Here is a 10,834-nt window from a genome sequence, read left to right on the forward strand (position 1 = left end):
TGTACAGCTTTGATCTCCTTACCTAAGGAAGAATGTACTTGCCTTGGAGGGAGTGCAACAAAGGTTCACTCAGCTGATTTCTGGGATTAAGGGAATTCTCCTATAAAACAAGATGGAGGAGATTGGGCCTTTTCCACTAGAATTTAGAAGAATAAGAGGTGAAAACATTAAAAAAAAATCACAGCCCCATCACTTGAAATCTTCAAGACCCATCTTCAGATTGTTTCCATTTAAAAGCTTTCATTATCAGGACTACAATCTCAGCACGTCACAGAATCGCAGAATATTTACAGGGTAGTGGGAGGCCATTCAGCCCATTGAGTCTGCACTGACTCTCTGAAAGAGCGTTCTACCTAGTCCCACTCCCCTGCCTTATCCCCGTAACCTTGCACATTCTCTCTTTTCAGGTAGCAATCCAATTCCTTTTTGAATACCTCGATCGAACCACCCTCTCAGGAAGTTCGTTCCAGACTCCAACCACCCTCTGAGTGAAAAAAAAATTTCCTCACATCACTTTTACTTCTTTTGCTAATTATAAATGTTGGCGGAGTGCAGATATTAGTCTGTGATGCCACCACAATTAAAACAGAGGCAGAAACAGAAGGTGCTCGATAAGGTAGATGCTTGGAGGATGTTTCCCCTGGCCGAAAAGACTAGAGCCGGGGTCACAGTTTCAGAATAAGCCTTTTAGGGCTGAGATGAGGAGAAATTTCTTCACTCAAAAAGTTGTGAATCTTTGGAATTCTCTACCCCGGAGAGGTGTGTATGCTTAGTCATTGAGTATATTCGTACAGGGATTGATAGATTTTTGGGTCCTAATGGAATCAAGGGATATGGGGCAGTGTGGGAAGGTGAAATGAAGATTAACTTTGATCTTATTGAATGGCAGAGCAGGCTCCAAGTGTCAAATGGTCTATTCCTGCTCTTATATCTTATGTTAACTACAAGATAAGAAACATGTACCACCATTCACTGACCAGCGAAGTAAAGCACTCATGACACCCAAGAAAATTAGCATACTCTACTTTTAATATTATTTTATCAATAAATCACAAGAAGTACATACACATACAACAACAACAACAACCTTGCATTTATATAGTGCCTTTATCATCCTAGGGTGCTTCACAGAGTCATTATCAAACAAAACCTGACAATAAAGCACATAAGGAGGTTATTAGGGCAAGTGACCAAAAGCTCAGTCAAAGAGGTTAGGTTCTTGGCAGCTGGAGGCATAGCTGAAAATGGTGGAGGTATTAAAGTCAGGGTTACACAAGAAACCAGAAGTATAGTAGCACAGAGATCATGGTTGTAAGGCTAAGGGAAGTTACAGAGGTTAGGAAGAGGCGAGGCCATGGAGGGATTTGAAAACAGGAGTGAGAATTTTTAAATTGTGGCAATGCCAGACCAGAAGCCATTGTAAGTCAGCAGGCACAAGGTGGGTGGGTGAATAAAACTTGGTGCATGTTAGGATTTAGCCAGCAGAGTTTTGGATGAGCTCAAGTTTCTAGAGAGTGGACAGTGGGAGCCCGACCAGGAGAGTGGTAGAATAGCCAAGTGTTGAGGTAACAAAGGTTGATATTATCAGATGCCCAATGACTCTCTATTACTCAGTTTATATTTACTAATCAGAATGCAATTAGCTACATCTGGATTCCAAATTAGCCACATATAACATGCAAAAACATAGTGGAAAACATGGGGTTAGAAAGAACTTTCATTCATTTAGAACCTTCTTATAGCATTAGGACATTCCAAAGCATTTCCAATGGATTACGTTTGAAGTATTATGTGGGCAAATCCAGCGGGAAGTATGCAAAAGAAGATCTCACAAACAGTAAATGTAATGTATGATCAGTTTCTGTAAAATCTTTTATTGGAAGAGGGTCAAACGTTGGCCACAGATGTGTTCAGCAGTTTCTGCGCATGACAATTGCTTTTGCTCTGCAAATCATCCTTCTAAATGTTTAGAGACTTATTTAGAGACTGGAATCGCGCTGCATATTACAATAATAAGTTAATTTAAACGGATTAATGCCTTTGTTAAAGCACCAGATAAAGGAATTTCAAATATGTAATGCATTTGTTACTAAAATCATACCGTGTGTTTTCAACCCATTTGACTTTGCAGCAAAACTCTTGGAAAGAATTTCAGTAAACCGAGAGCTGGTTGCACAAGACAACAGATCAATACTTGCCCTGCCCGGAATGTTACTGAATTACTTTGCTGTTGTCTCAAATCCACCAAGACGTTATTAGAAGAAAGCACTTTCAAATTGAAGCACATAAACAGGTTTCTGTAAATAAAAGCAAAATACCGCCGACGCTGGAAATCTGAAACAAAAACAGAAAGTGCTGGAACAGCTCAGCAGGTCTGGCAGCCTCTGTGGAGGGAGAAACTTCTATATAGCCCAAGTAATGGAATATGTCAAAACATTTAATGTCAGTGCAATGTAACCATTCAACTGAGCTTCATTGGTAACACCTTTGTCTCTGAATTGGAAAATTATTGGTTCCAAGCCCATTCCAGGGTTTGAGCACATAAGCTAGGTTGACACTTCCATGCAGTACTGAGAGAATGCTGCACTGCCAAGGGTTCCTGCCCTCTCTGATGAGATGCTAACCCATCTACCTGCCCTGGTGGTTTAAGCTGACGTTAAAAGATCTCATGAAGCAGGAAGTTGTGCGACTGAAATGACAGCCCAAACAAAGGAAACAATGAAATCAAAACAGAAAATGCTGGAAAAACTCAGCAGGTCTGGCAGCATCGCTGGAGAGAGAAACGGAGTTAGCGCTTTGAGTCCGTATGACTCTTCTTTAGAGCATTTTCTGTTCTTAGTTCAAATTTCCCGCATCTGCAGTATTTTATTTTTATCTGAAAGGAAACAATGAATCAGGTACTTCCCTTACAACCACATGAATGCCAATATTGAATGTTTAGGGTCCATAGAACAAAAGAATCACAGAATGGTTACAGCACGGAAGGAAGCCATTCGGTCCATCATATCCATGCCAGCTCTCTGCAGGAGCAAATCAGCCAGTCCAACTCCCCCACACTTTCCCTGTGGCCCTGCAATTTTTTGCTCATTGCATATCCAATTTCCTTTTAAAAGCTGTGATTCATTACACCCTCAGGCAGTGCATTCCAGATCCTAGCCTCTCGCGGCATAAAAAGGCTTTTCCTCATGCCGCCATCGGTTCCATTGCCAATCACCTTAAATCAGTGTCCTGTGGTTCTTGACCCTTACACCAGTGGGAACAGTTTCTCTCTACCTACTCTGTCCAGACCCTCCATGATTTTGAACGCTTCTACCAAATCTCCCCTTAACCTTCTCTTCTCGAAGGAGAAAAACCCCAGCTTTTCAAACTGTCCGTATAACTGAAGTCCCTCATCTCTGGAACTATGGGATGGATCTTCCGGGTTGCCATAGCCCCTTCCAATGCCCCACCCCGGTGGCAAAAAGTTGGGAGGAGGCCATCCCATCGCGATTCCGTGGCTGCCCTGCTGCATTTAACACTGAGAGCAGCGATAATTGCTTTAAGGCGAGACTTCCGCCCCTTTCTCAGGCTGAAGTCCCGCCATAGAGAACTGTCAGCCAATCAGATGGCCAGCAGCCCTGTCATCGCAGCAGCACCAGCAGAGAGCGATGGCCACTGTTGGGACTACAGCCAGTCCCAGCATGCTGAGGAGCCCAAGTATGTCTGGAGGTGGGGGTCTTGGCGAGGGGGTTGAGGGGGGAGGCGTTGGGTTCAAGAGACCAGGGGGAGGATTAAATGGGGGAATCCTCCGATGGACCCAGGAAGGCCCACAAAGGAGGTTCCCCGCACCCCTCCCACTCCCTTGTCCGACACCAGCCCGCGCAGCTAAAGCTGTTGGTCTTCCCACATGGTGTGGGCCTCTCCCACCACAAGTAAAAAAGTTTTTTTATTTGTTCATGGGATGTGGGTGTCACTGGCTAGGCCAACGTTTATTGCCCATCCCTACTTGCCCTTGAGAAGGTGATGGTGAGCTGCCTTCTTGAACCGCTGTGGTCCATGTGGTGTAGGTACACCCACAGTGCTGTTAGGGAGGGAGTTCCAGGATTTTGACCCAGCGACAGTGAAGGAACGGCGATATATTTCCAAGTCAGGACGGTGAGTGGCTTGGAGGGGAACTTGCAGGTGGTTGTTTCCCATGTGTCTGCTGCCCTTGTCCTCCTAGATGGTAGTAGTTGTGGGTTTGGAGGGCACAGTTGAACATAGCTTGATGAGTTCCTGCACACTGCTACCACTCTGCATCGGTGGTGGAGGGAGTGAATTTTTATGGATGGGGTGCCAACCAAGCGGGCTGCTTTGTCCTGGGTGACGTCAAGCTTCTTGAGTGTTGTGGGAGCTGCACTTATCCAGGCAAGTAGACAGTATTCCATCACACTCCTGACTTGTGCCTTGTAGATGGTGGACAGTCTTTGGGGAGTCAGGAGGTGAATTACTTGCCACAGGTTTCCTAGCCTCTGACCTGCTCTTGTAGCCACAGTATTTATATGGCTAGTCCAGTTCAGTTTCTGGTCAATGGTAATCCCCAGGATGTTGATTGTGAAGGATTCAGCGATGGTAATACCATTGAATGTCAAGGGGCGCTGGTTAGATTCTCTCTTGTTGGAGATGGTCGTTGCCTGGCACTCGTGTGGTGTGAATGTTACTTGCCACTTATCACCCGAAGCCTGAATATTGTCTGGGCCTTGCTGCATTTGGACATGGACTACTTCAGCATCTGAGGAATCGCAAATTATGCGGCAATTTATCAAAATGTCTCTTGGAAGTCCATGTGCACCACATCAACCACCATTACCTCACATCAACCCTCTCTGCTAACTCATCAAAAAACTCAATCAAATTGGTTAAACGCAATTTGTCTTTAGCAAATCCATACCGGCTCTCCTTAATTAATTCACATTTGTCCAGGTGAGAGTTAATTTTGTCCCAGATTATCATTTCTAAAAAGCTTTCCCACCATCATTCCGACTTTACTTTTGGAGGAATCAGGATTAAAATGTAATATTTATAAATTGGAGTCAGAGACAAATTTCTGACGTATTTCACAGAGTTCAGATATAAGTACTGCAGACAGCAACAGTTTTCTTTCTGTAACCTTCTCTCTACCCATTGTAATGGTATTGACCATTAGCAATGGAAATTGATCCCCTCACACAATCAGCAACCAAAAGGATTATAAAGAGAAAAATAAACCTCTTTACATTACAGGCTGAATAAAGATTCAAATAATTTTCTTCTTAAATTTAGATTAAATGAACATCAAGCACCATTTTCCTTCAATTAGTCCAACATTCCTGGATGTTTAATGAAGGGTTACTCATTTTAGAAATGTGTGGAAGATACTTTGGAGGCCTACTTGACTGGAACGAGACTTGCGAGCCCTGCAAACAAGTCGATGCGGAAATCTATATTCATTTGAAGTTCAAGCCAAATTTAAATCTAATTAAATCCAGAAAAATCGACTTAAGCTCACTTAGATGCAACAGATTTTCACAATCTCCGTTTGTACAACTTTCCTGAATTCCTAAACCCCTCACCTGGAAACCATTTTCCTCATTTGTGACAGTGATTTATATACAACTTCATCCCTTCAGAAGGTTGCACTAGTTTACAAGAAGAGAATTGATTGGTTTTGTCTTAAGCAGCTGCATACTGTTGAATATTACACAAATGAGCCAAATATTTCCCTTTTCAACACCGCAATAACTGACGTGGAACTACATGGTGACACCTTAATGGCTTATATTGTGATGAATCAGGTTGATAATGATATACCTCAGCACTTAACAGACAAGAAAAGTCTCATCCCACTCAATGCTAAAAACAGAATAAAACAAATTCTACTTGTACCAGGAGCAAAGAACAAGTTGTTGCATGTGTTGAGAACATGACATCACTTGGGGCTGTAGCAATACTGGGTAAGTTCATTGACCGTTGTTCTCAGGGTTACATTCCTTAAGCACTGATGAGTTACAGTATTACAACTTTACAGCCTGTGCATTGTGTTGGATTTACTATGTTTGAGAAGTAGGACTCAGGCTGCAGGAATTATTACCTTCAGAGTACCTTCTTGATTACCATCAGAGCTCTTTCCCTGTGCAAACATGTAGAAGAGGAGACGAGAGAAGTAGCAAACCAGATAGGAAAGAAAGAGGCTATTCTCTACCGATTGTTTGCATTGCCATAGAAGATCAACTAGCTGAAAAGGAAACTAGTGGTGCTGGTGGGAAAATATTTATTGAAAAATTTGAATGAAAGCCTGACTGTCTTTCTCTGCGACACTAAATTTCACAATAAGCATGTGATGTATTAGGAGAAGCAGATCACTTCACAGTTTTGGCATTGGCTAGAGGCTTGCTAAGCCTCTCCTTCTATAAGTGAAATTGCATTTTGCTTAGTTAGAGAACCAGCAGAAGCAAACAGTGAAGCAACCGGAAATTGTCCCAGTTGACCAGGGGGAAGGGATTCTCTCGGATTAGCTAAATTGCCATGTCCCTCCTGGGAAAAAGACTAATTTTCGCATGGCACCAGAGCAAACCAAAGAACACTTAGTACTTTTATGGTTGTCAAATGCTTACATGCATAGCTCAATGATCTCCTTTATGCGATGATCTTGTAGATAATGTTTTTGTAACAGATTTACAGAATGGAATATGGATGTAGCCTCCTGACCAATGGGGGCAAAATCACAGTAACAGGAATATCAAGTTCATTTTACTCCCTGGATTAGATCCATAAAGAACATTCAGGTATCTTATCAATAGGAATACAGAAAGCTAAGCTCTTCTCTCAGTGAAGTGTTGTTATTGAATAACAATTACTTGAACCCAGTGACTAAATTCTAAACTTCATTTGATATCTTCATTAAACAAAGACAGCCTTAAATCAATAGGAATTGCACATGGCATCTTTTTTCCTTGTGGCCTTGAAACCTTCTTATAAACTTAAACCCGTTTGCTGAGTTGGTTTCCATAGCAAGGCCCCTGAGAAGAAAGGAAGCAAAATTGTGTAAACTAAAGGCCGAAATCAGATCAGTTTATTCCCGCATGCCTAGGATGCGGCATATATTAATATCATTGTAGCACGAACAGCCAGTGTGTTAAGTTCACAAAGACTTTTGAATGGAAGAGAATGCGGGAGAATGGGGTTGAGAAACTTATCAGCCATGATTGAATGGCGGAGCAGACTTGATGGGCCGAATGGCCTAATTTCTGCTTCTATGTCTTATGGTCTTATGGTCTTTCCCTTTCAGTAAATCAGCTTAGCTAGACAAATGGCCACATTGGCAAACTTGATTGTTCCCAAACAGTTTAACTCTTAAGTAAATTCCAATGATTTAAGTTTAGTTTCTTCTCAAGACTCTCAAATATCTTAGTACCCTCCAAGGGTTAAATTACAAGAACAAGTTACACGACCTGGGTTGCATTCCCTGGCATTTGGAAAGTTGAGGGGTGATTTGATTGGAATTTCCAAGACATTAAAGAGAACAGATAGGGTAAATAGAGATAAACAATGTCCACTGATTGGGTGGTCTAGGGATTGGGGACATTGTCTAAAAAATCAAACCAGACCTTTCAAAAGTGAAGTGAGTAAACATTTCTTCACGCAAAGGGTAATGGACGTTTGAAGCTTTCTTACCAAATAGCAATCGATGCTAGGCCAATTATAAGTATTAAATCTGAGGGCTGATAGATTTTTGTTAGCCAAAGTTATTAAGGGATATGGATATATATCTGGAGTTAGGTTGCAGGTCAACCATGATCTCTATGAATGGCGAAACAGGTTTGAGGGGCTAAATGTCCCATCTATGTTTAGGATTTGAAAATAGCTTTGCGCAGCATGAAATCATGTCCACCTGATAGATATCTATGAACAAAGTTAACATCAAAGTTAACCAACAACTGTATGGAAAATATTCCTCACAATGTGGCCAGATCAATATTGATCTGAGATGCAATGGAGCAACGCATTAATCTTCTCAATCACAATGTATGATACTTAAAAATCCAAGAGGATTAAACTGGGTAAAATCTGGCTGTTTTGAACATGATCAAGACACTGTTGAGGTTTCTAACCTTGCAGACTGGGTAAAGTTACACAAAATGAAGAAGTGTTATTTTTAAGTCAACAACCAAATGGTTTCCTAGTGCACAAACATTCACAAGCATGGATGACGATAAAATTATTTCTGGTACTCTGTATCCCACAGAGCAGTATTGTCTAATACATTAACCATGAGGCACATGCTTCCTTTTACTTCAGTGGCCAGAGCTCAATGCAGCATTCTAGCTGCAATCTGATGTGTGTTTTGGCATGGCAGCATCAGCTGATTGGACTGATTTGGCAACACACCTTCGCATATTTTATTTATCTGTGGGATACGAACATCGCTGGCAACACAAACACTTACTGCTCATCCTCAATTGCCCTTGAGAAGGTGCTAGTGAGCCATTTTCTTGAACCACTGCAGTTCATGTGGAGCAGCTACACCCGCAGTGCTGTTAGGAAGGGAGTTCCAGGATTTTGATCCAGTGACAGTGAAGGAGCAGTGATATATTTCCAAGTCAGGATGGTGTGGGACTTGGAGAGGAATTTGAAGGTGGTGGTGTTCCCATGCACTTGCTATCCCTGTCCTCCTCGGCAGTAGGAGTTGTGAATTTGAAAAATGTTATTGAATGAGTCTTGACAAATTGCTGCAGTGCATCTTGCAGAGGGTACACACTGTTACCACGGTGCACTGGAGGTGGAGGGAGTGAATGTTTAAGGTGGTGGATTCTGCCTGCTTTATTAATTGTTGCTTCGCAACAAGTGGACACTGTCAGAGTTGAGTCTACCACCACTCCCAAATCTTTTTCAGTTCCTCCTCATCTAATTCAACTCCATTCAATAAATATTTTCCCACTGCCACCTCTAGTTTCCTTTTCAGCTTCTGTGGCAATGCAGACAATCAGTAGAGAATAGTCTCTTTCTTCTCTGTCTGGTTTGCTACTTCTTTTGTCTCCTCTTCTACATCTGTCCTTCTATATTCTTTCTTTTTTCTCTTCAGGTTGAGGGGGATGGGTGGCATGGCATGATCTGGAAGGGTAATGAGCCATTAACAGAGGCATGGGTGAAGGTTGCATGTAATTTGTGGCCCAAGTGTCTTTTCCCTACCCGCTTCTCAATCACGTGTACTTCCCCCACTCCGAATGCCTCCTCTACCCCTTTCCCACTATCTCTTCTCCTTCAATTGAGCCCTTGCTTCAACTTCTACCCTAACCCTTTCTCATTTCAAGTATCTGGCCAATCCCTGTATCTGCAAATAAATCCCACTGGTTAGATAGTATCTCAAGGTTTTAAAGAGGAAGATCCTGCATGACAAACCTTAATGGATGCCCGAGGAAGTGACATCCCAACATGGTGCATTTAGACTTCCAAAAAGCATTTGGGAAAGTTCCACACGACAGACTGTTAAGTACTACTGGTTAAGCACATAGTGTAGGAACTCAAGGTAAATCATGTGAATGGATAAGAAACTGGCTGAAGAGTAGCAAACAAGGGATAAAATCAAAATACTACGGATGCTGGAAATCAGAATTAAAAACAAAAAATTCCGGAGAAGCTCAGCATGTCTGGCAGCAGCTGTGGAGAGAGAAACAGAGTTAATGTTTTGAGCCTGATATGATTGTTCTTCGGTTCCGAAGAGTCACCGTCTTTTCCGAAGAGCCTTGGTTCTAGGTGAGATGTCCAGCCGTATTTGGCGATGAACTGCTGTAAGCGGTCCAGGATTTTATTGTGTCTTTTGATTCTAGCATGAACTCTGTTTCTCTCTCCACAGTAAATAAAGGGTGCTTGTTAGAGGAGTTGCGGTGACAAGGATGTTCTGAGTGAAGTGCTGCCCTAGGGCTCAGTGTTGTGACTAGTGTTTCTAATATACAAGACTGTCTTCTATTCAGACAGCTCAATGCAAAGTAATAAAAATTGCAGATGATGCCAAGCTAGGGGAGGCAGCGGAATCAAAGGGAATTGCAGAAGGAATTACAAAACACAAAGGCAGATGAAATTTAATATTGACTAGTGCATAGTATTGACAAAGGAAGAAAAAAATGGTCAACACATGAGACTCCATGATTGCTATTGAACTAACTGAAAAAAAAAAGTTGAATGAAGCCAAGGAGTCTTAGCAGCTCTTGAGGTTGATTTTACGTCTCAGGTGGAAGGTGAACTCATGAGATTAAAGCCCATCTGGAAGCAAAGAAGATCAACTCATTTTAATAGCCAAACCTCATTAATGGGCCCCCAAGCCAACTCCCTGACCCCACAGTTTGGAAGCCTGTTTGGAAAGGGTGCCTGGCCATTAAAGTCAGGGGGCAGGAGATGGTCACAGGGAACCTCTGGAAACAGTTTCCAATGTTAATGTAAGTCTTCAGGAAGGGAACTTGACAGGGATTGTGGTTGGGGGAGTGCGGGGGGGAAATCCAGGGCAGTGGAAACCCAAGGTTTCCTCAAAAGAAAAACAAAAATACCTGGAAAAACTCAGCAGTTCTGGCAGCGTCTGCGGAGAGGAGCACAGTTAACGTTTCGAGTGCGTATGACTCTTCAACAGAACTAAGGAAAAATAGAAAAGAGGTGAAATATTAGCTGGTTTAGGGGGGGTGGGGGATGGGACAGCTAGGGCTGGATAGATGGCCAGTGATAGGTGGAGATAACCAAAAGATGTCATAGACAAAAGGACGAAGAGGTGTTGAAGGTGGTGATGTTATCTAAGGAATGTGATAATAGGTGACATTAAGGGTAGAAAGCAGGATGAGCAAGGTACAGA

This window comes from Cetorhinus maximus, chromosome 15 (assembly GCF_964194155.1).
Source record: "Cetorhinus maximus chromosome 15, sCetMax3.hap1.1, whole genome shotgun sequence".
Classification (NCBI taxonomy): Eukaryota; Metazoa; Chordata; class Chondrichthyes; order Lamniformes; family Cetorhinidae; genus Cetorhinus; species Cetorhinus maximus.